The sequence below is a fragment of the Lissotriton vulgaris genome, chromosome 1_1, assembly GCF_964263255.1.
Source record: "Lissotriton vulgaris chromosome 1_1, aLisVul1.2, whole genome shotgun sequence".
Classification (NCBI taxonomy): domain Eukaryota; kingdom Metazoa; phylum Chordata; class Amphibia; order Caudata; family Salamandridae; genus Lissotriton; species Lissotriton vulgaris.
The window spans coordinates 357,999,104-358,022,044 of NC_141685.1; positions in this window are offsets into that span (position 1 = coordinate 357,999,104).

Sequence of the window (22,941 nt, forward strand, 5' to 3'; positions counted from 1 at the left end):
TCCATAAACTTCCCCCCACTCACACCTGTGAATTCCTTCCTTAAGCCTCCCATCTAGCATGGAGAGGGGGTGGCCATGGCTGACAGGCTTTGCTATACCTGTTCTTCCTTTGAGGCTGATGTTTATGACCTAACCCTCTGCTCTGGCATTCCTGCGCCCAACAGAGCTCTCTACATTAGATGGTCTCTGCCCGGACAGGCTACTTATCACCAAATCAAGGCAGCCTTGATAATACCCTTAGGGCTGACCAATCAGATAAGAGTGCTAGAGGCTGGATTCTGGCTTTCAGAAAAGAAAGACATAACTTCCTTTCTGTACAAATATGATGAATTAAACAATGCCAAATTCCTGGCTTTATCATTACCAATCTGTTCAGTCTATAAATGGTGTTGCCCATACCATATTGCCATGTTCGTCTATGAGGTCAATTATCTTCAAGGGTAAAAATCATGAACTGTTCAATTTCTTCCTTACCAGGATTCATAAAACCTCTTTTATAAAGCCACTGCTCATAATTACAGGACCCTCCACCCTGAAAGCACCAAAAGGACATCTGCGGGGTTCCTTATATTCAAAAAAGATTTTGGTTAGTATTTCACAGTGCCCACTGCTCCAAGGTCACATTTATATTGAATTTCCTACACCATGGATAAAATGGGCAGCTTTCACTCACCAGGGTTTATAAAGCCTCTTTTATAGGGACCCTGCTTATAGGTACATGACCCCCCCCAACCTTGGAACACCTAGGGAGACCACGAGGGTACCCACAATGTAATAACAAGGTAGATTATCACTTTTAAATAGCCCATACCACCAAAGTCTACTTTGCAGTGAATTTGACATTTAAAAGCAGGGCTTTTAGAAAATGACCTCAGGCTCTCAACAGTGCACACATGCAAGTGTAACAAAGGCTGCTCTATGCAGATTGTCTTGACAGTTATGGCCTCTGGCCAATCAGGGTGCACACCTCAGCGGTGCAGGAGCATTCAGGTTCCGATGATGGCAGCAGTAGTACTAGTCTTTCAGCCATGATCAAATCCCAGTTTGGGTCAGTTATTGCTTTTTCTAAAAAGCTTGATGTTGTTCACAATGACAACCAGGGAGACCAGGTACCTTTTGAACATACGGGTTGCTCATTGGCTTCCCGGTAGTCTTTCAGTCTCTTTGGCTATTCCCACAACAGAAACAAGCTGGGCTTCTCCTTCTGGAAAATCTTCTGCAGGGCCAGGCACACTTCTTTCCTCTATTAATAGGCAGGCAGGCTTCTTTGCGCTTCGCAGACCCTCAGCTCCCCCCACATAAAGTGCAAACTTCAGATGATGTCCCCTCACGGCAGGGAGTCTTGCTATCGTGCAGACATCGGTCCTGGAAGCAGAGCAGCGAGTGAGGATCACTCTCTTCCTTGGTCATGTAGAACGTAGAACAGGAAGTGTTTTAGTTTGGATCCCACTTTTATACACAACTTCGAGACAGGGAATGTGGATCCACTCTCAGGTTTCAGAACCCGTTTGGTTTGTTCATTTTAAAATGTCATTTCATTTTCTGGCTGTTCTACAGACACGTTTTTTATGCAAAGGGATGGCTCTCACAGCAGGTAGCAATGCCCTGGCTTGAAGCTGGACTATCCAAACATGGGAACACAGATTTTAGAGTACCCTGCAGCTGGCAGTCATTAGCCTTCCTGAATCAGCAATCAGAGGCAGTCAAAAGCCAAAAGAGCAGGCACTGCCTAGAATTTTCCACATCTTCAACAACCAAAACTACAATCCCACCCCACACCTTTGCAACTTACCAAATTGTAGAGCCCAGGCCGTCCTCATCAGCTGTTGTTTACTAACAAAGTCCTCATTAAAATTCTAGAGGTAGCCTTGTTTTTATCTTCTTCACATCATTGTATCGGTCTCCACTCTCCAGCCGCATTAATGCAAGAAACAGACTGCTACTGTCCTAAGGAAGCTCTCACCATCTTCTGTTTAGTGTCATGCTAAACCAGGGGGATCCCAAAAAGATCCCACTGGCCCCACACATGCACTTGACATTGACATGGAATGTCAGTGCAAGGTTCTGAGCTTCACATTACAGCTGAAATTTACACCTGTGGGTTTCGTAAATCATACTTACACTGGCACCGGAAAGGCTCTGGTCATGCTATAGATTTTAAACGCACGTATGCCACCACCAGCTCTTTAAGTGATACACCCAGGGCATGGACTGTAGTCCACTACCTTTTATGAGGGAACTCTTGGCGCACCCCTTCAGGTCACAGGACAGGTCCTGGATCTCACATTGTCAGGCACCAAACACGCTAAATTCGCACAACACATGGGCCAAAATAAAAGTCAGGGTACCAGTTTCACTTCCACTTAGGCCCTCAGTGCAAGCGTACACTCCTGTTTACCATGAAGGTGCATCACTTCTCAATAGGATTTGAGTCAAGAGGTTATATTAAAGCATGTCAGTGTATATTTTCATGTAGCATTTGGGATAGGAAAGGAATTTTTAATGTAATGTTTTGGCCTTTCAGTATATTAAATAACTTTAAAATTCCCTAAACGTTCTAAAACATATATATATATATATATTTCTTGAGAAATATTACAATTTGTTTGAGTTACAATATACTTCTCAAACTTTAATCTGCGCCAAAGTCCCCCACCTAGGTTTTGTTAAATGCTATCACAGAAGAACGGCTTGCAAGAAAATGGAGTCGCTTCGTTCATCTCCACGGGGAAGACCTCGCCCTCCCTATTGTGAAAACGCTTCCATAGAGAAATGTCTTCCCAGGAGCAGCTGCTTCCCCTCCAGCTTGACTCAACTGCTTGGAGAAGTCCCATTGTTTCTATTGTGGAAAAGCAGCCACAGCGAAACTGATGAATAGAAACAGTTGTTTCTCATGAAGCTTGACTCCATGTGATGATCATTAATGTGTGAAATGTGTAATCGATAAACAGAATCAATATTCTCATTACATAATGGTGCACGTTGTTACTAGAAAATCATTGTGAATCATTGTTGCATCTAAAATATCTGGAACATTTTAGCAATTTCCAACATCTTTGCTTTCAAGAAGGTGCACAAACTTTGCAATACATAATAAAGTGACCGAGTAACCATGTTTGCTGTATTCAGTGTTCTTTGATTCTTGTCCTTGGCAGAGGGGTAACGTGGACCCCTACAGCCCCTGTGGCGCAGGGGAGCCCCCGAACCTTCCAGGGGCCCCCAACTCTTCAGGAGGACCCATTCAGCCCAGGACCAATGTTTATCTGTAAGATAAGGGACCCTAGGGGCCCCTCATCACCAGTGGTGGCTGGTATCAGACGCCGGTGGGGAAGCGGGTCACGTGGGTAAAGAAGGGGACAGTGAAAAGAAATTAAACACTTATGGTTGTGCTGTCGCCACCGCCTCTCTGTCCTCTTCGTCTGCTTCCAGGGCAGCAACAGGAAGCACCCTGGCTCCCCATAGCCAATCACAACGCTGGAATGCAGCTTTGTGATTGGTCTGAGTGCTGTTTTTCGGTGCTCATACAGGCAGTGGGAGCCTGGGCATGTTCTCCAACCAGACTGTAATGCAGTATGGGGGGAGAACATGCAATGTGCACATGACGGTTTGGCCAGCCCGAGACGGCCATCCATAGCGTCATGTGAATTTGGAGTGGGCAAGCCTTGCCCCACTCTGTGAGGAGGGCAGCACCCGCCCCTACCCAGCTGAGCAAGGGCGGACAGTAGGACGAAAAATTAAAATGATAATAACAATGAGTTATTATCATTTAATATTTCCATTTTGACCTGCTCAGTGAGGAGACGCTCCTCCGCTTGGCGCAGTTTGAAGGGGCCCTCTTCATTTTGCGTTATGCCACTGGTCCTTGTAGCATCAGCTCTAAATGCTCCAGAGAGGAATATGTTCATGGACTTAGTACCGGGACAGTGTTCGTGCCTCCTCTGTGCTCAAGAACAACCCTTGACACTTTTCATTCTCTAAAAAGAGGGAGTTTGCTGTCCTGAGTGCATGTGCAGTGACCATAGCAAGCAGAATCATTGTAGTAGGGTCAGGGGTCATCAAAAATACAGTGGGTTCAAGGCAGCCATTAGGTTCCCTTGAGAGGTTACAGCAGACCCTTCCACCAAAATGCTGCCATCTCTGCAAGTGAAACTGGTACCCTCATTTGTATGCTGTTTCCAGTGCCATGAAAATCTTGCTTAAGCAGAGTGGCGCAGACCTGTCTGTGACAATGTGAGGTCAAGGACCTGTTCTCTGACCCGCCTGGGCACACCAATCATTACCTCAAGGTAGTCAGTGGCCTTTTGCAAGTATGTTGAGTCTGATATCCAAGCGTTGCAGAAAGAGCATCTGACCGCGTGTATAGATATTTGTCATACTGTTCCAAACTTACATGAAATGGTATCAGTTTAGGTGCTCTGAGGCACATTGGCTGTGCAGCACACAAAATGTAGGTGGTGGCTGACAGCTCCAGGCCTTTTCTCTCTAACTCTGACTGTCATTTCCATTCTCACTTGAATTCCTAGGTTGATCGCCCTGAAGCAGATAATTTGCATTTTTATTTCATAACAGACCTCAGACCATCGCATCTGGTTACGATGACAATATGTGAACACTGCTCTTTGTTTCTTTCCATTTTAACATCCATTTAACTCCCAAAAGTGGTTTTAAACATGTCACCAGAGAAGATGGTATAATAAATGGAAGAGTAACAGCAACAGAGAAGAGAAGGGCTGTCCAACCAAATAAAGGAATGGCTAGAATCTTCAGCCTCCTCCTCCAGGACTTAGCGCATTCAACAATGTCAATCTATCCACCAGTGCTTGGGTTTCCCAGTGCAGGAACCATAGCAATGCTGGATGCGAGCAATGGAGATTCTGCTGACCAGTGACTACATGTTGCGGCTGCACATGTGAATGTTTTGGGGCAGTAGTATGTAGGATACCATGCAAAAAATGTTGTAATGATGTTTTTTTAATTAGTCCCACCACCCTTACTCAACTAAGACTTGAGACTGGGAGCATCAAGAACCCCCTTGGGTTTCCATTGGGTCTTACGTCTCCTGAGAGATCTTGAATGTATGACTCTACATTGTGGAAAGATAACTAAACAAATGGAAGAGACTATCAGAAGATGAGTGGAGAAATGTATTACTACACTCTCTCAAATCGGTCTCTACTGTGGAAAAGAATCAAATCAAGCCTCAAGGTATTGTACCAGTAGTATTAAACCACAGTTAAACTACACACCATAGATGAACAGACACCCACACACATGCTGGAGGGGCTAAAGGGAATGGGGCTCATTGACTAATGTTCTACGAAACTGCACAAAAATAAGACGGTTTTGGGATGAGGACCTGTAGGATGTAGAGTGAATCCCAAGCTTCAGATTTCCTCCATCAGCATCTTGCATCATGCTGGAATGAATGCTGTTGAAATGAAGATCAGAACAGCGCATGAAGGAGAACAGCTTTAATCTTCTGACACCTCCAAGTCACTTCAACAGAGAACAGAGGAATGTCACCTGAACATTCTAAGGTGCACTCTCGAGCGTACCAAGGTGTAATAATAGGAAGGGATGGAACAGAGGTGAGGAGAGTGTACAGGGTGAGGGAACAGAGAGGTGAAAGGGGAAACACCAATACTTAAGATATTATAGCAGATACCTGTAGGAAATCTGCCCTTTCTGCATGGTCACTCTAGACTTTTCACCTTTTTCTAGACTCTAAGGGGCCCATTGGGATGGCGGGTGTATGCACCACCACAGTGCTGGCGGTGGCGAAAATGCCTTTTTCTGCACGCCACCAGTCCTCACGCCCGCCATATTACTATGGTCCAACAATTCCCCGTCCGCCGCAGTGCGGCACAAATCGCAGTAAAAATGCACGACTGTTTTCAGTCGCTAACATCTTGGCACGCCCACTTTGCATGTCATTAGTGATAAATATCACTGACATGCAAAGTGGGGCCCAAGATGGTCGCTATCTCCTACTAACTGTCGCTAACTGGTGTTAGCGACCGCTAGGTAATAGGGAGATAATTTTATCTCTGCTTTCTTGGCTTTTAAAGCCAAAAAAGCGGAGATAAACCCCCTTGATAATATGCCCCTAAATGGCTTCTCTGTCTTGGGATTAATGAAAAGTGGTGGGGACACAACAGGCAGACTCACCACCAAAGCTGCATCAGGTGCAGACTGTGGCCCTCCCTCTGGGGATATGCTGGATCCAGCAGTACGCTTAGCCTGGCCTTGCCTTTGCCCCTCCATCCCTGTTTACCAGGTGTACCCCCTACAGTGACTTCCTTTCCCTGCTTCAAAGGGCTTTGGATGGGAGTTGAGGTTGTGGGTGAATCTGCCTTCGAGCACTTCTTATGTGTACTCTTAGCAGGCACCACCCTTCAGCGGGCACAGAAATGGTCTGCTTGTCTTTTCGGGACACTTTTGGGACAGGAGAGTCCTTGGCTGTTAATGCCTCTGAGGCATGTGACCCTAAGGCATGCTTCTTGGCTTTGTGACCCTTGGTGATGCCTGATGGGTTTTTGACTTTGCGCTCTGACGTGGCTTTAGTTTTCTGTGGGGATGGTGTCTGTGCCCTGGACCGCTTGGGTTGCTGCTGCAGTGTGCTGCGTGTGCTGTATCTTGCCCTTGAGGTCTGTGGTGTGTGGTTGCTATCATCAGATATGGCCACTGGCAGGGGGATTGAAAAAGGGACTGGAGCTGGACTCCGAGATTGTGCCAGTTGAATGGCTGTCTTCACTGCGGAGGACAAAGACTGGACAGTCCGGTGTAGCCCACCCCCGTCTGAATGAATGGCCTCCATGAAAGCAACCAACTGTTCCAAGTTTTTGTCGAGGTCGAGGAAGGCATTGAGGAGAGCTGTCTGGCCCATACACAGCTGGTGCGAAAGGTCCACAGACTCAGCACTGATGGCAGAAGGGGGGAAAGGGGAAGGGGCAGCGGTGCCTGGGGTAAAGGACACTCTTCCCTTCTTACTGGTGCGAGCACGGGCAGCAACAGTGGAAGTAGCTGGGAGGGTGGGCACTGTACGCTGTGTGGTAGAAGAGAATGCAGAGTCCCCATTCCCTGTGCCCGCCATCATAGATGTGTCACCGCTGATGTCCAATAACGTTGAGGTTTGCATCTCTGGCTGTGATTACTCAAGCAAACTCCTGTCCCCCTCTGAGGTACTGGTCACATCTGTGCCACTGTGCTCGTGTGGAGCAGTTGTGCTTAATGCCTCACCACTGGTGTCCGTCCCCTGTCCTTCCGTGCCCACGGGTGATGCTGCATCAGAGAGAGAGATGTAGGGTCAGTTCATTGGCATCAACAGAACAGTCATATGCAAGTAAAGCATCACTTAAAGATGATGAAACCTCCATTGTGCAACCTCAATTTTTAACTCGCATTTTGCGTGTCAACAAGCAAACGTGGCATAAGTGAGCCATGTGATGACCACACAGCACAATATCCTGCTGGTGGCTCCGTTCAACCAGACACACAAATAGTTCTGAGCACACCTAGGGCCCTGAGGGGGTCAATGATGTACCCCACGACATGTTATTTATTTTATTTTAAAGGTTTTATATAGCGCTGGCTAGACCCAGAGGTATCAGAGCGCTTTACATGAGCATCAAATCATAGTTACAGGTTACATCGTTACAAAGGTTACACAGGTATTAGAGCATGGCCACATAGTTACTTGCAAGGTCGAGATAAAACAATAAGCACAAATACATAAGGGGAAAAACAGGCAAGGGGAAAGATTCAAGGGAGGGGGTAGGAGCTGGGGAAGTAGACTGGTAATAAAGGCAGGAAAGAGAAGGGGAGGGTGAAGGACACAGCATGGAAAGAGGAGGGGAAGGGCCACGGGGACACAAACCAGTAGACGAGTCAAAGCAACGTCCAAAGTCCAGTAAGCTGTGATCCCAGGGGAAGTGGTATCACTTCTCTATATCTGTTGCGGGAGGCTCCCTTTACGCAGTGGACTCTCTCAGAGGGGTCTCTGAGACTCCACGGCCTGCATACTGGATCCTTCCCAAAAAGAGGACAGGGAGTGCTTTGGCAAGGGGTGCCATACCATACCTCAGCTGTGAGTGGCTCCCTTGGCGCAGTGGACTCTCTCAGCGAGTTTGCTGAGACTCCAGAGTATAAATATTGGATCTTTCCCCAACAAGGGGTGCTTAGTCAAAGGGCACAAGGGACAGGGGGTTAGGCAGACTAGCAGACAAGGTGAGAGATTCAGGGGAGAGGTGATAGGAGCTAGGGAAATAGACAAAGAGAGGAAGAGTACTAAATGGGAACATATTTAATTATTGAGTTATTATATAGCGCTGGCTAGACCCGAAGGAAACAGAGCGCTTTACATGAGGAACAATAATGTTGCAATTTACATCAGTTAAAAGTTACATAAGTATCAAGAAAAGCATTTAAAGCACATAGGGGACAAGGTGAATGGTGCAAGGAGGGTAAGAGGATAGGGTGAAGGGGTAGGAGGAAGATAGGACGTAGAGAAGAGGGGAAAATGTGCCCAAGGTCCGGCTGGGTAGGTGATTGCAGGGGGGAGTACACAACCCATCTCCTCTTTAGCTATATGGTAGCTCCACCGGCCATCAGCCAAATCGCTTGGTCTCTACAGTCTGGGGTAAGTTCTGCAGGTTCCAAGTCCTGATGTGTAAGCAGGTTAGGGGATAGGTTCAAGGTGTGGTCCATGTCCAATTGTTACTATGGAAGCCATCTTGTAGTCAGGCAGGGGACTGTACTGTACACTGGTACACTGGTGGGCATCTTAAGGTCAGGCATCTGACAGTTAGAGTCAATATCCAGGACAGTGGCTGCCAGAGAATAACAAATCCAGTGTGCCCACACCATCACACCCACAGACATGCACAAGCACATACAAATGTGAGCAATAAGGGTGGGCGTAGGTCACGTAGCAGCACTCCGCGGAGCTACGCGAAGTTGATCTTGCACTCCGCGAGCTTGCGTAGTAACTTGCTCGACCCGTTCGCGAGCCGTTTTTCTTCTTCGGGAGCGCGGTGCGCGTGTTCCCGGCGCTGCCTGCATGCTCGGGATGTGCGGCGCGCAAAGTTACCCATGAGGTGGGCTATGGGCGCTGCCATCTTGTTTTTTCAATTGTCCCGCCCATGCTTGCGAGTTATTCTGTGTTTTTAGAAGAACAAGGGTACCCCATAAAGCGAACCTGAGATTGGTATGTACTTTTAAAGAAACAATGGTTCAGGGGTGGCCTACTAAGGTCCTCAAGAGAATGCAGCGAATAATTAATTAATGCTCGGGAGCTTGGGAAGTAGGTTCATATGCAATATTTTTTATTTTCTTGTTTTCTTTGTATATACAATTCTTATAACGTTTTTCAGGTGCTCAAATAAGGGGTAGGGTGCAGAACGTGACATGAGTGAACATAGTGAAAAAAACTCTCACACAACAACAAGGCTAAAAGAACACATGAATATATACAATGGAGTGGGGATATTTCCTTGGGTAGGTCGACGACGTTTTCGATCTGTATGAATTTCAGATCATCATCAGGATGAGCCTCCTGAAACTGTAAGGATTCATTGAGATTAACATTTTTGGACCTACAATTCAATATTCTTAGCTTATTGATATTGGTGCTCCCAGTGACATGACTAAAATCCATGCACATTTTGCTCAAAAAAGCCGGGGGGGGGGCAGGGTTTGGGGCGCTTAGCAATCTCACCGACTGTGTGCTGCGCATAGTTGTTTATCTAAAGGGGTTGGCATGTGAATTGCATGCAAATAGCTTTTAAAACCTCATGCAGACGACTCACTTAGTATTTTAATGTAATACGTCAGGGAAATGGGGATAGCTGGTTATTGAGGCGTTTTTTCTGCAGGAAAAAATATACAGTAAAGTCATACAGAGCATTGGACATACTAACAACCTAAACTAATTGTCGTCATGGCTTAGAAAAATGATTAGGTCTGGTAATGCTACTGCCGACCCTGGTTTGTTCAAGGGGAGAGAGATTAATCATATGTAAGGCCAAGACTGCCTAGATCGGTCCATCTTAGCTTAGTGGAGCTAAATTTAAATTAGATCAGTCAGAGTATAGAAGGAAATCTTATATCAAATTTTCGACAGTGTGGACAGGCAAGTCAAGAAAGGAAATAACTTACAGACTATGTTGAAAACGTAGTTATTTAACAGGGTCCAAGTAGCGCTCGATCAGGTAGGATTCTCAGAGGGTCCTACTTAAACCTAAGGAATAACACATCAAATCCTTACAGTTTCAGGAGGCTCTTCAGTCCTGATGATGATCTGAAATTCATACAGATCGAAACGTCGTCGACCTACCCAAGGAAATATCCCCACTCCATTGTATATATTCATGTGTTCTTTTAGCCTTGTTGTTGTGTGAGAGTTTTTTTCACTATGTTCACTCATGTCACGTTCTGCACCCTACCACTTATTTGAGCACCTGAAAAACGTTACAAGAATTGTATATACAAAGAAAACAAGAAAATAAAAAATATTGCATATGAACCTACTTCCCAAGCTCCCGAGCGTTAATTAATTATTCGCTGCATTCTCTTGAGGACCTTAGTAGGCCACCCCTGAACCATTGTTTCTTTAAAAGTGCGAGTTATTCTGTGCCAGATTGCAGTTTCTGCGTGTTCGGCAACTCGATCTTACCGACAAGCATCCTCACGCGTCCCAATGACCTGATCGCGCATCCAAATGACGTTATCGCATTCGCACTGTCGCGCGGGATTGTGCGGCAGGGTTTACAAACATCGTGGCACGCGCGACCGGGAAAGAACATAGAGAAAGCGAACGCAGAACCAAGGTAAGATATCGCCGCACGCGCTATTGAGCGCGCGAGAACTGCGCTACGCTGCCGATTGCGGAGTATTCGACAACTACGCGTTCCCCGTGGAGCGCGGAGTTGCTGAAACTCCGCAAACTCTGTGAACGGAGCGTAGTTCTTCGCCCAGCCTTAGTGAGCACACACTCTCATACGCGCACTTACGCAAACACAAAAGCACATATACAGAAATATCCAAAAACACAAGCACACATAAAATCCCATGCTCTAGTGCAAAAACACCCAAGTACACGCACACGCAAACACAATAACATGCACAGACATGCACAAGCACACACAAATGTGCTCACACTCTAATACACGCACAGACACACACACACACACATACAGAAACTACCAAAAACACAAGCACACATACAATCACATGCTCCAGAACAAAAATACCCAGGGACGAACACACAGCCACATGCACACACATGCACACTATCACACGCACAGACATGCACAAGCACACACAAATGTGTGCACAGACTCTCATACGCAAACAGAGGGCGCACACAAGCACGCATACAGAAACATCCACACGCACAAGCACACATACAATCCCATGCTCTAGTACAAAAACACTCAAGTACATGCACACACCATCACACGCACAGACATAAGCACACATACAGAAACATCTGCGCGCATCAACACAAGCTCACATAGAATCACATGCTCTAGTGCAAAAACACCTAAGTACATGTCCGCACCATCATGCGTGGGGCACTATCAGTGTGGATCTTGTTCTGTATGCCTGTTTACCAGAAATGAAACGCAAGTGGACCTAGGCTTAAAAACACCATGGGTACTTAACTCACACACTAACTGTAACACAAGTGGTGTTATTTATATGATCAAGTGCCCCTGCCTATTGGTCTATATTGGAATGTGCGTTTCGTTGTAAAAAAAACGAACACACGCATGACACGTCATTTTGTAGAAAAATCTCACACAGAGGATGACTTTACATGGCTTGTCATTGATAAACCTAGATACTATACCAATATGGGGCCCTTAGATAAAGTTCTTTTTCGCAGGGAACAAAGATGGGTGTTCCGTATGAAGAGCCATATCCTAGGACTGAATGAAGAAATACTGTGGAATGCACTATAGTTATGTGACATCCCTTATTACATTGGTAGCGTACTCCTATGTTTTATTTGTAAGAAAACTAACTTTGCCATGAATAATATTGATTAGGCATTCTTGTATGGCATGTGTGCAGTATAGGTCTAATGATGATTGTGATATCAGTGGTAGTTTCCACATATATTCACACTTTATGTGGGATTTATTGTCTTGTCTTGTATTGACAATTCCTATATGCAGTTTTTAATCCCAATATGCAGTATATTATGTTACATGCCTTTGAACATGCGGGCGTTATAAATCTGCTACTCAGACATATAAGCATACAGAGCCTGTCATTGTCAACATTGTTGCGAGTGCCACCTTTGTTTAATGTGTCCTTTGAGGTCGTGTTTTCGTTTTGTGGACTTCATGTCCCATAAATCAGTGTACCAGAAGTATTTTACTGTATGGTAACATGACGATTAACATTGGTTTCGCAATTACAATAGAAAATTTGCTAACATTCGTGCCAAGAATTTTCAATTCTATTAAGGACAGGAGGCGAGGATTATGCTTTCTCAATTCCTTTACTGAACAGCAGCCAATCAGCACAGTAAAGCAAAAACTCAGACTACATTACCCATAAACCCTGGGCAACCATAGAGTCCACGTAACTATAAATGTTATGTTATGTTATGTTAGTGCTATTTGTATTGCGCACAGCTGCTCCAGCGAAGGAGCGTCCCGGCGCACCGACAAGGTGGCGAACACAACACAACTGGGGAACAGAAATAATTATTAAGAAATTGGGGAGTGAAGGATTCAACAAAGCTCAGAAAATAAATGAGTTTTAGCGGCCTTGCGGAAGGAGAGCAGGTCACCAAGGGTCCGGAGTTTCAAAGGGAGAGCGTTCCAGAGTGCGGCTGCCCGCACCTTAAAAGAGCGACCCCCCACCCGACTGAGTTTGAACCGAGGGGCTACCGCTAATTCTTGGTCTAGCAAGCGCAGAGTGCGGCCCGGGATGTAAGGGCGCAAAAGTTGGTGCAGTAAGGGAGGTGATAGGCCCTTCAGAATTTTGAAGGAAAGGCACAAAACTTTAAAGTGGATCCGCTGCCTAACGGGTAGCCAATGCAAGGCTCGCAAAGATGGACCGGCCGAGCAAAACCTAGGAAGACCTACGATCGCTCTGGCCGCAGCGTTCTGCACTCTTTGAAGTCGAGTTAACTCAGCCTGGTTTAATCCTATAAACAGGGAGCTGGCATAGTCCAACCGCGCCAAAACCGTTGCTTGCACCACCAATTGGCGAGTTGCGGCATCGAAGTATTTAAGGGCAGGGCGCAGATTGCGCAGGATGCCGAAGCAGCAAGCCGCCGTCCTTTTGGTGTGGCCCACGAAGTTGAGGGAAGGGTCCAGCCAAACACCAAGGTTTTTGATCTCCGCAACCGGAGTGGGGGTCGGCCCCAGCTCAGAGGGCCACCAGGTATCTCCCCACAGGTCCATCCGCTTCCCAAAGATCATCACCTCCGTTTTTTTGGCGTTTAGTTGGAGACAGTTGGACGTCATCCAACCAGCCACCGCCCTGAGTCCTTCTCTGAATCTTGGGGCATCCACCCCAGAGTCCCCGCTGATCGTGACCGCTAGCTGGTTGTCATCTGCGTACGACACCATGGTCATACCACAGAGCTTCACAACCTCAGCCAGCGGCCTCACGTAGATGTTAAACAACGTGGGGCTCAGTGAGGAACCCTGTGGGACCCCAAGAGACAGAGGATGACATTTGGACTGGTAGGGCGGGGACGCCACACAGAAGGAACGATCCCTGAGAAACGAACGGAACCACTGGTGTGCAGTGCCGATCACCCCTATCTCCTCAAGACGTTGCAGGAGAATGTCATGGGAGACCGTGTCAAAGGCGGCGCTAAGGTCTAACAAAACAAGCGCCGCCGTTTGACCAGCATCCAGAACTACCCGAAGGTGCTCGACCATAGATAACAGTGCTGTCTCCGTACTGTGGCCAGCCCGAAAACCATTCTGGGTGTCGTCCAGAATGTTGGCACGCGACAGATGACCAGTGAGGGCGGTGTTAACATGCGCCTCCGCGAGTTTGGCTGGCCACGGGAGAAGCGAAATCGGGCGGTAGTTCTCCGATTTTGTAGGGTCGAGAGATGGTAGATAGAGGTTACAACTTCCTCTTTCTTTGCAATAACAGTAAGTAAAGAGTTCAACAATAAGAGACAGAGGCCAAGACGTCCCACGGAGAGGTCCTCATCAGGCAGAAGAAACTGGAACCTCCCAGAGCTAAAGGAACAGCAAAAGTCCAACCAACAGGAGGAACTCAGAACACATCTCACTTAAGGTCGGAGCCTGAAAGGAGTAAGAACAAAGCCGTAAAGACCATCCCCAACGGATCATTAGAAATCACAACAGGGCGGGAAAGAGTACATGCATAAACAGTATCCTGATGCAGTAGAAATGTACAATATAATTCATTAACATGAAAATACAAGGGTGGGATAATCCTCGCCTCCTGTCCTTAATAGAATTGAAAATTCTTGGCACGAATGTTAGCAAATTTTCTATTCTATGGCAGGACGGAGGCTCCGATTATGCTTGTTTAAAGCTTCGCCACCACAACAGATGCAACATCAATAATAGGCTTAAAGTAAAAAGTCTTAAACACAGTTTCAGATGACCAATCCGCAGCCTTCATGATGTCCTGAAGGCTGGCACCCATGGAAAAGGCTTTGGAAGCCATGGCTCCTCTAGCAGAACGAGCACCAAACAGAGAAGTGTCAATGCCTGCTTCATGCATGAGCCAACGTAACCAACGTGCCAAAGTCGCCGGAGTTACCGGCTTGAAAGGTTTCTGCAAAGCAATAAGTAATTGTCCCTGTAAATCATGCCGAAAAGGTGCAGTGCTTACCTCATAATCTTTAATACATTGAACTACACACAATTGAGGATTGTGGGGGAAAGAAGGGTAAGAGACTGAGGGGGTATTACACTTAGTCCTCCTTGAGATAATAAAGGTAACACCTTCAGGAGAGAAAGACCGACCAGCGAGATCCAAGGCTCGCACATCAGAAACCCTTTTACAAGAGACCAAGCACAAAAGCATAGTGAGCTTGGCTGAAAGTTGTTTGCGTGTCAAAAGAGAGTTAGAAGGCCAGGCTGACAGGAAACGCAAAACAACTGAGACATCCCAAAGGGCTACATATTTGGGACAAGGAGGTTTTTCCATCCGTATGCCCCTCAACAATTTAGAGATCAAGGGATGTTCTCCCGCTGGTTTACCATCAAAAGGCACATGGCCTGCAGAAATTGCAGAACGAAAGTTATTAACTGTTCTGTAAGCTAGCCCAGAGGATGCTAGGGATGCCAGAAAATTAAGGATTAAAGAAAGATCCGCTGAAACGGGATCCACCGACCGCTGTGAGCACCAATCACACCAGCGCTTCCATCTTGATGCATAACGCTTGCGTGTGTTTGGTTCCCAAGCCTCATTGATATATCTGGTAGCGTCTCCCGATAAGCCCTGGATTTGCCAGCGTCCCCCGAAATTCTCCATGCTACCAGAAGGAGTTGACCGGACAGCACTAGTGGGTGAGGCTCGCAAAGCGGATCCAATAGCAGGTTCCACATGTGAGGAAGTAGAAGCGGCGTTGAGCAGCTCATCTCCAGAAGAACTGGAAACCACGCTTGAGCCCTCCAAAGAGGGGATATTAGAACCAGTTCCGAAAAGAATAGACGTGCTCGGGCCAGAACCCGGGGAATCATGAGGAACGGCGAGAAGGCATAGCACAGATGGCGAGGCCAGGTCTGGAGAAATGCGTCCGTGGCCAGAGCCTCCGGATCCGGACGCCAGCTGTAGAATCGGGGAAGCTGGGTGTTGAGCCGGGAGGCAAAGAGATCCAGATGACAAGTCCCCCAAAAGCGGGACAGCTTGCGGAACACACGAGGATGGAGCCTCCAATCGCTGAAGTCTCTCAGGTGACGAGAGTTCCAGTCCGCGATCTGATTGCGAGAACCCGGCAGGTATTCCGCAATAATCGTGATCTTGCGCTCCAGACGAAGGTGCCAGAAGTCCTTCGCAATCTCCGAGAGAAGCTTGGACCTGGTACCCCCTAGTTTGTTCACATAACGAACCGCCGAATCATTGTCCATTCGGAGAAGAATGCAACAATTCGTTTTCTGAGGGGAGAGACACCGAATCGCGAAGGAGCCCGCCAGCAACTCCAGGCAATTGATGTGCAGGGTCAAGTCCTCTAGGGACCAACGACCCCCAGTCGATACCGAGCCGCAACGGGCTCCCAAGCCCCAAAGGCTGGCATCGGACTCTATCACGACATCGGGAGTCCTTCCAAACAGAGCTCGGCCGTTCAAGGATTCCATGTGGTCCAACCACCACATCATTTCCGTCCTGGCATCCTCCGACAGAAGGATGTGATCGGAATACCGAAGACCCCTCTGCAAATGACGTATTTTGAGGCACTGAAGAGCCCGATAATGCAGAGGGCCCGGAAAGATCGCCTGGATGGAAGACGATAAGAGACCTACAATCCTGGCCACTGACCTTAGTGAGACAGTCTGTTGTGCAAGAAACGACCTCAAGTCCCTCTTGATGGACCTGATCTTCTGTCCAGGAAGAAGGAGTTGACAAGAGACAGAGTCTATTTGAAAACCCAGGAAAGACATCGACTGGGATGGAGAAAAGTCGGACTTCAGGGGATTGATAAGAAAACCCAAGGATTGCAAAAGGTCTATGGACCAGTGTAAGTGAGATTGAAGAAGAACAGGGCATTGAGCCAAAAGGAGAATGTCGTCTAGATAGACTATAAGACGCACACCGCGTGACCTCAAAGACTCCATCACAGGGCGAAGGAGCTTCGTGAAGCACCACGGAGCGGAAGACAGGCCGAAAGGAAGAACCTTGCACTCGTACCACCTGCCCAACCATTGGAACTGAAGGTATCTGCGATGCGGAGCATAAATCGGTATCAACAGATAAGCATCTTTTAGGTCCAGACGAACCATCCAATCTCCTTCTTGAAGAAGGTCTCGCAGAAGATGAATGCCCTCCATCTTGAAGTGGCGATAAACCACTCCGCCGTTGAAGTCCTTCAAATTGAGGACTAAACGAGATCCTCCCCCTTTTTTCTCCACGAGAAAAACATTGCTGACGAACCCCTTGGGATGAGGAGAAGTGAGAACGATGGCTCCCTTTGTCAAAAGAGAGGAGACTTCCGCGGAGATGAACTCCCGGTCTTGTCGGGAAAAAACAAGGGGGCGAGGCCGAAGATCTTGGTGAGGGTGAGAGTAAAATTCTATTTTGTACCCTTGCACCATCTCCAGTATCCAGGCATCGTTTGAGATCAAACACCAATTGTCTAGAAAAAATTGAATCCTGCCCCCCAAAATTACAGTTGGAGCTGGAATCAAGCTCAGCTGCTGGGGAAGAGTCTTGACGTCCTCCATGACCTCCGGAGTATCCACCTTTGCCAGGCTGCCCTCTATTTCTCTTAGAGGGGTAGAAGGAAGACTTGTTTGAGGAGTATTGCTGTTGACCGCCTCGTTGGGACTTGTTCCCTCGCTGGGGAGCATTGTCGGAACCACGGCCGGACGAACGCCCCCTGCCAAAAACCGGACGGAATGCCCGTTTCAAATTAGACTGGGCCTTATCAAGGCCGCTAAAGGTGGAAACAAAGCTTTTCAGCTCCTTCAAAAAAGGTGCACCAAAAAGTAAACCTTGGGCTAGAGAGCCCGACTCCGAGGAGGCCAAATCCGTAAGTCTTGGATCCAGTTTCATTAAGATGGAGCGCCGACGCTCAGTGGACAAGGCACAGTTGGCGTTGCCAAGCATACAGACAGCCCGTTGAGACCAGCCGACCAGCACATCGGGGTCAATGAGGGAACCAGATTCCTTGGCTTGGCATCCCAAGTCCAGAATTTTAGTGAGGGGGCCCAAGAGATCTAAAAGCTTGTCCTGGCACAAACGCCACGATCTATCCAAACCTTTGGTAGGGTCCTTTGAATATTTTCTCATGTAAGTGATCATTGTAGGATCAACATCAGGAGTGGCTGCCAGCTTGTCTGCCAAGTCAGGACGTGGGCAATCGGAGCGCAAACGCGCTCTCACATCCTTATCAAAGGGATGAGGGATGTGGGATTGAATGTACAGAGCCACCTCGGGGGAAGGCAACCAAGAAGAAGAATGAGGGTGGATAATGTCAGAGGGGTTGAAGGTCAACAATTGTGGTGAAGTAGGAGCATCAACATAATGTTCTTTCCTCGACTTCTTGGAGGGAGGAGGCTTAGAAGGCTCGGAGGAAGAAGACGAGGACGTACCGTCATCCGTATCAGAAGGAGGATCTGAACGAGAGGACACCTTGCACTTCTTTGCAGAAGGAGCAGAAAGGGTTTTCGCAAGTTTTGCAAAATGGCTGGAATGAGGATTTTTTGGCGACTTCTTGGAACGCCCAGAGGAAGGAGGCACCCAGCCGTGCTGCGCAGCATAATCTGCCAGATGTTTTTTCAGAGGCGCAATTGTCTGACAAAGCGCTTGGCCCATAAAGTCATCAAAGGAAGTAGAGGATTCCTCCTCCTCATAATAGTCATAACCTTCGTCTTCGCAGTATTCTGCCATGGCGACAAAGTCTGCCAAGAAATGCCCAGTGAAGGTTAAACAATTAGAGAGGCAAAGCCAAGTAATTGGGGGAGTGGTACCCCTAGCGCAAGTCTGAAGAATACAGGGAGACCCTGTGAATAAGTAATAAATTGAATGTGGAGGGAGCAGACTTGCACAAACAATAGAAGAAAAAATAATTATTGTCCCCACTCTAGGCAAAGCCTATGCTAATTTATACAACCCTCTAATTCTAAATTCGCAGAGGGCGTCAGGGAGCTCAAGCGGCAGCAAGTAGGGCGCGCTTAAAATAGCTTTTACTTCAGTCAGGCTGAGGCACAGGCGGCGTCTATGAGGCACACGCTCGAAGAGACGTGTAAACAAACCGCCGCGCAAGCGCGAACAGCCGCTGCCGCCTAGGAAGGTGCGCGAGACACACGCGTCCTTCCAGCTCCGCTCCCGCTCCACAGGAAGACCGGGTTAAGGAAATAACCCTGTCAGGAGGTGCCGCACACGCTCCCAAAGCACCGGCACTGGAGTCGGTTCAGTAATGAAGACGCGCCGCACAGCGCGCAACACAGCTGAAATATGCACAGCGCAATAACAATACCGGCAAGAGGAAACAAAGTGAAGCAAACAAAGCGGCAAGCCAAACTTGAAATATACGCACACAGCGCAACAATAATTCTTGCAAGAAGCAAATATGCAATCAAATAAAGCGGTAAGCCAAATGTAAGAACATTGAAAAGTAATGCAAAAGCACTTAACTGGCTGCGAAGCAGCAAAGAAAGAGGAAGTTGTAACCTCTATCACCTTATTTATAGTTACGTGGACTCTATGGTTGCCCAGGGTTTATGGGTAATGTAGTCTGAGTTTTTGCTTTACTGTGCTGATTGGCTGCTGTTCAGTAAAGGAATTGAGAAAGCATAATCGGAGCCTCCGTCCTGCCATAGAATTATGATTGGCACCGAGCGCCTAATATTTAGCGCGCTGTCAAATTCACCGGGTAATGTTTTAGTTGGAGTTTGGAAATTGTATGCGGACTCCCGCACCGTGAACCGGATGAGATCCGTTTCAATTCCGGTGCAGATGACGCGAGCGGTGGAGTGAAGGTCTCCCTTCGGCCTTTGTCTTGAAAACGGTGACAACGGGTGTTCCGGTGATTGAGTGAATTACTATTAATATCTTGTGAGAACAGCTTTTAATGAGCGGATGCTGAATCATGCGAATTGCTCGTAAAATCTAGGTTTTTCATCTTACTGATTTCCTGAATGTGTTTATGTGTTTAATATTGGATTCGATTGTTATTAAGTTTGGACAACCGGTTGTGTTTGGCTGTTGGTGGTTATACTATGTTAAGAGAATGCTATGTGAAGACAAGAATGATTGATTGATTAAGTGGGATACTGTGTAGATATCCTTTTAGTTTGAACCGAAGAAAAGATAAGGGGGGTGTCAGATTACACATTACATAGACATTGCCTGTGAAAGGATACAAATTCACTATATATGAGGCAGGGATACGCTTCCTTGTTTTATCCTTTTGTACCTTTTGTGTCTAGCATACAAATTTATTTTATTTTTATTTTATTTATTTTTTAGTACAACTGTAAGAATACCTCTGATGCTTTTTATATTTCCCTGTAGGTACCAGCACATAGACAAAGGGCCTATGTAGGGTAGAGGCAGAATTTATTCTGCTTATGGGTGAGAATATTGTTTTTTCTCAATTTTTTCATAGTTTTGTCACAATGGTGGTGTGTTGACACTTGTCATGTACACTTGGGATTTGACCATGTGGGCATATGTATGCAGACATTACTAATTTAGGAATGTTTTGTTGTTACAGAGACTAGACCAGACGGATGGTGGTCCAGATAGTATTCACATAAGTATGTTTTTGGTTTATTACAACTTACAGCAGAGTGACATGACAATGGTCCTGACGAATGCCGCAATATTTTCCTGGCAGAAACATGTTGACCTAGTCTGATAGGGAATATCTATATCCTTATCGTTACACTGGCTTTTACTTCATCCATTGGGGATACTGATTAAAGTGAATTTCACCAGATGATATGATATTAATACACTTTTTTAAAAATCTTTTACTTTATTGAAGTTCTCGGTAACATCTTAATCAAAACATAAGAACATTTTTCGTAAAGATCGTAGCATATACCTAAATTTCCGAAAAATACAGACAGGCCTTCCCAAAAACAAAACACATTTTTTTATACACAGATTAATCAAAATACGATCCCCAAATTTTTTCAAACTTTTTCATCCCCCCAATTCTCCAAGCATAAAGTTGTTTGCTTATTCTAACTTTCTTCATTTTTTGCAACCATTCCTGAAACAAAGGAACCAGAGTTGAACGCCAATTCTGCAGTAATAATGACCTAGCCACTGCCATTACAATATATATCAATTCTACAGGATGATCTAAAAGTTTAAGATCTGGATCAAAACCATACAGCATTAATTTAACATTCCAAGAAATCCTAATCTTATAATAAGATTGAAGAAAGACAAAAATGTTATCCCAAAATAACTTAATTTTATGGCAATGAACCATTATATGAGACCAGTTGGCTGGATCATAATGTAGACATCTAAAGCAATTGGATGAGGCATTGGTATACATTTTGGCTATGGCCGCCGGAGTGCGATACAGAAGCCATTTGCCAAAAAAAGCATTCTGCGCCAATTGGCTCCCCTTAATAAACTAAAATTAAATTTATTAATGGTCTTCCAGGTGCTAAGGGATAACCCATGGTTCTCCTGTTTCTGCCATTTTTTAATTGCTGTAGAACTCAGATCCCCTTCCATACTCTGTGCTAAACAACGTTTCCATTCCCCCGGTTTCTTTACCCGTATATCCAAAAAAAGATGCTTAGTCAACTGTGTGGGATTGCTAATATGTGATGGGTCCATTTGTTCCAGACATTTGTAAATCAGATTATAGGAACCTATCAACAAAAAATTCCCCTGAATTACACGTACCATTTCCGCCAAGGTTATCCAGGATCCGTTCCTAACAAAATCTTACAATGTAGTAAACCCAGCGCGCTCCAAGTTTACAACTATTCCTGAGCCCATTTTAATCCCTATAAATGGAAAAACACTCATCGGGGGGGTTTTGAAATTAAGAAAGGGAAGTGAATATCTTTTAAACATAACGTTGCGTCTTTTAAAAAACCAATTCAAAGTCTTATAGCGAACAAATTTAGGTGATTTGGGAACCTGAAGAGGGGAGGGGATTTGGATCTCGAGGTAAATTAGATCGTAAAAAAATGTATAAATAAAGCCTGACTGTAAGTTTAGTTTTTAAATCTGGCCAAATACTGTGCAAAATAAGCATTATAATAGTCTTTAAGATTGGGTAGGGAAAGACCTCCGAGCTCTGTGTCTTCATAGAGTGTCCCTATTGCAATCAAGGCGTCTTTTTTGCCCACACAAAGCCTGAAAACAAAGATTCTAATTTCGAAAAAAAAAGCACCAGGCAAAAAGCAAGAGCTGGTAGAGAATAAAAAATTAAATTATCAGTGCTACCCGACCAAGAATTGATAATGACAACGGGTTCCGCCACGCAAACATTAAGCACACCTTCTGAAGAAGAGGATCAAAATTAAGTGTATATAAACCTTGAACTGAAGCAGATAAAAAAAAACAAATATCTTTCAGGTCTTTGATTAATGCAGCCACCTATATCAGGGTGTAATTCGGGGTTTATTCCCCTACAAACCAGAATCTCTGTCTTTTTTTTTATAATCCGGTAATCCCCTAGGGCCTCGAATTCTTCAAAGATCTTAAAAACCTGTTTTTGTGATTGCATGTCAGGTTTAATTAGTAACATAATATCGTTGGCATATAATTTAATTTTGGCCATAGAGGGAATAGGGGGGGCGATACTCACACAATTCCAAATTGTGACTGCCAATGGCTCGATAAAGAAAGCAAAAAGAATAGTTGACAAGGGGCAACCTTGCCTCGTGCCCCGCTTGACTGTGACTGACTCCACCATGGCTGCATTGATAACCACATTGGCTTTAGCACCTGTATATAGATTCTGAATTAAATTAATAATTTGTTGTGGGATCCCAAAATGCTGCAAAATAATAAAAAGTGTTGCCCAAACCACCAAATCAAAAGCTTTTTCCGCATCTAATAATAAAATTAAAGCCGGAACTCCCCGTTTCTCAAAATAATCCAAGGCCTCAATCAAATAATGTGTATTAGTAATTAATTGTCGACCTGCAATAAAGCCATTTTGATCAGGGTGAATCAAATCTGTGGCAATAGTGTTAAAACGTATTGATAATAATTTTGTGGTGATTTTGTAGTCGGAATTTAATAATGTAATGGGTATATATGAATTGTGATCCTTGGGTTCCT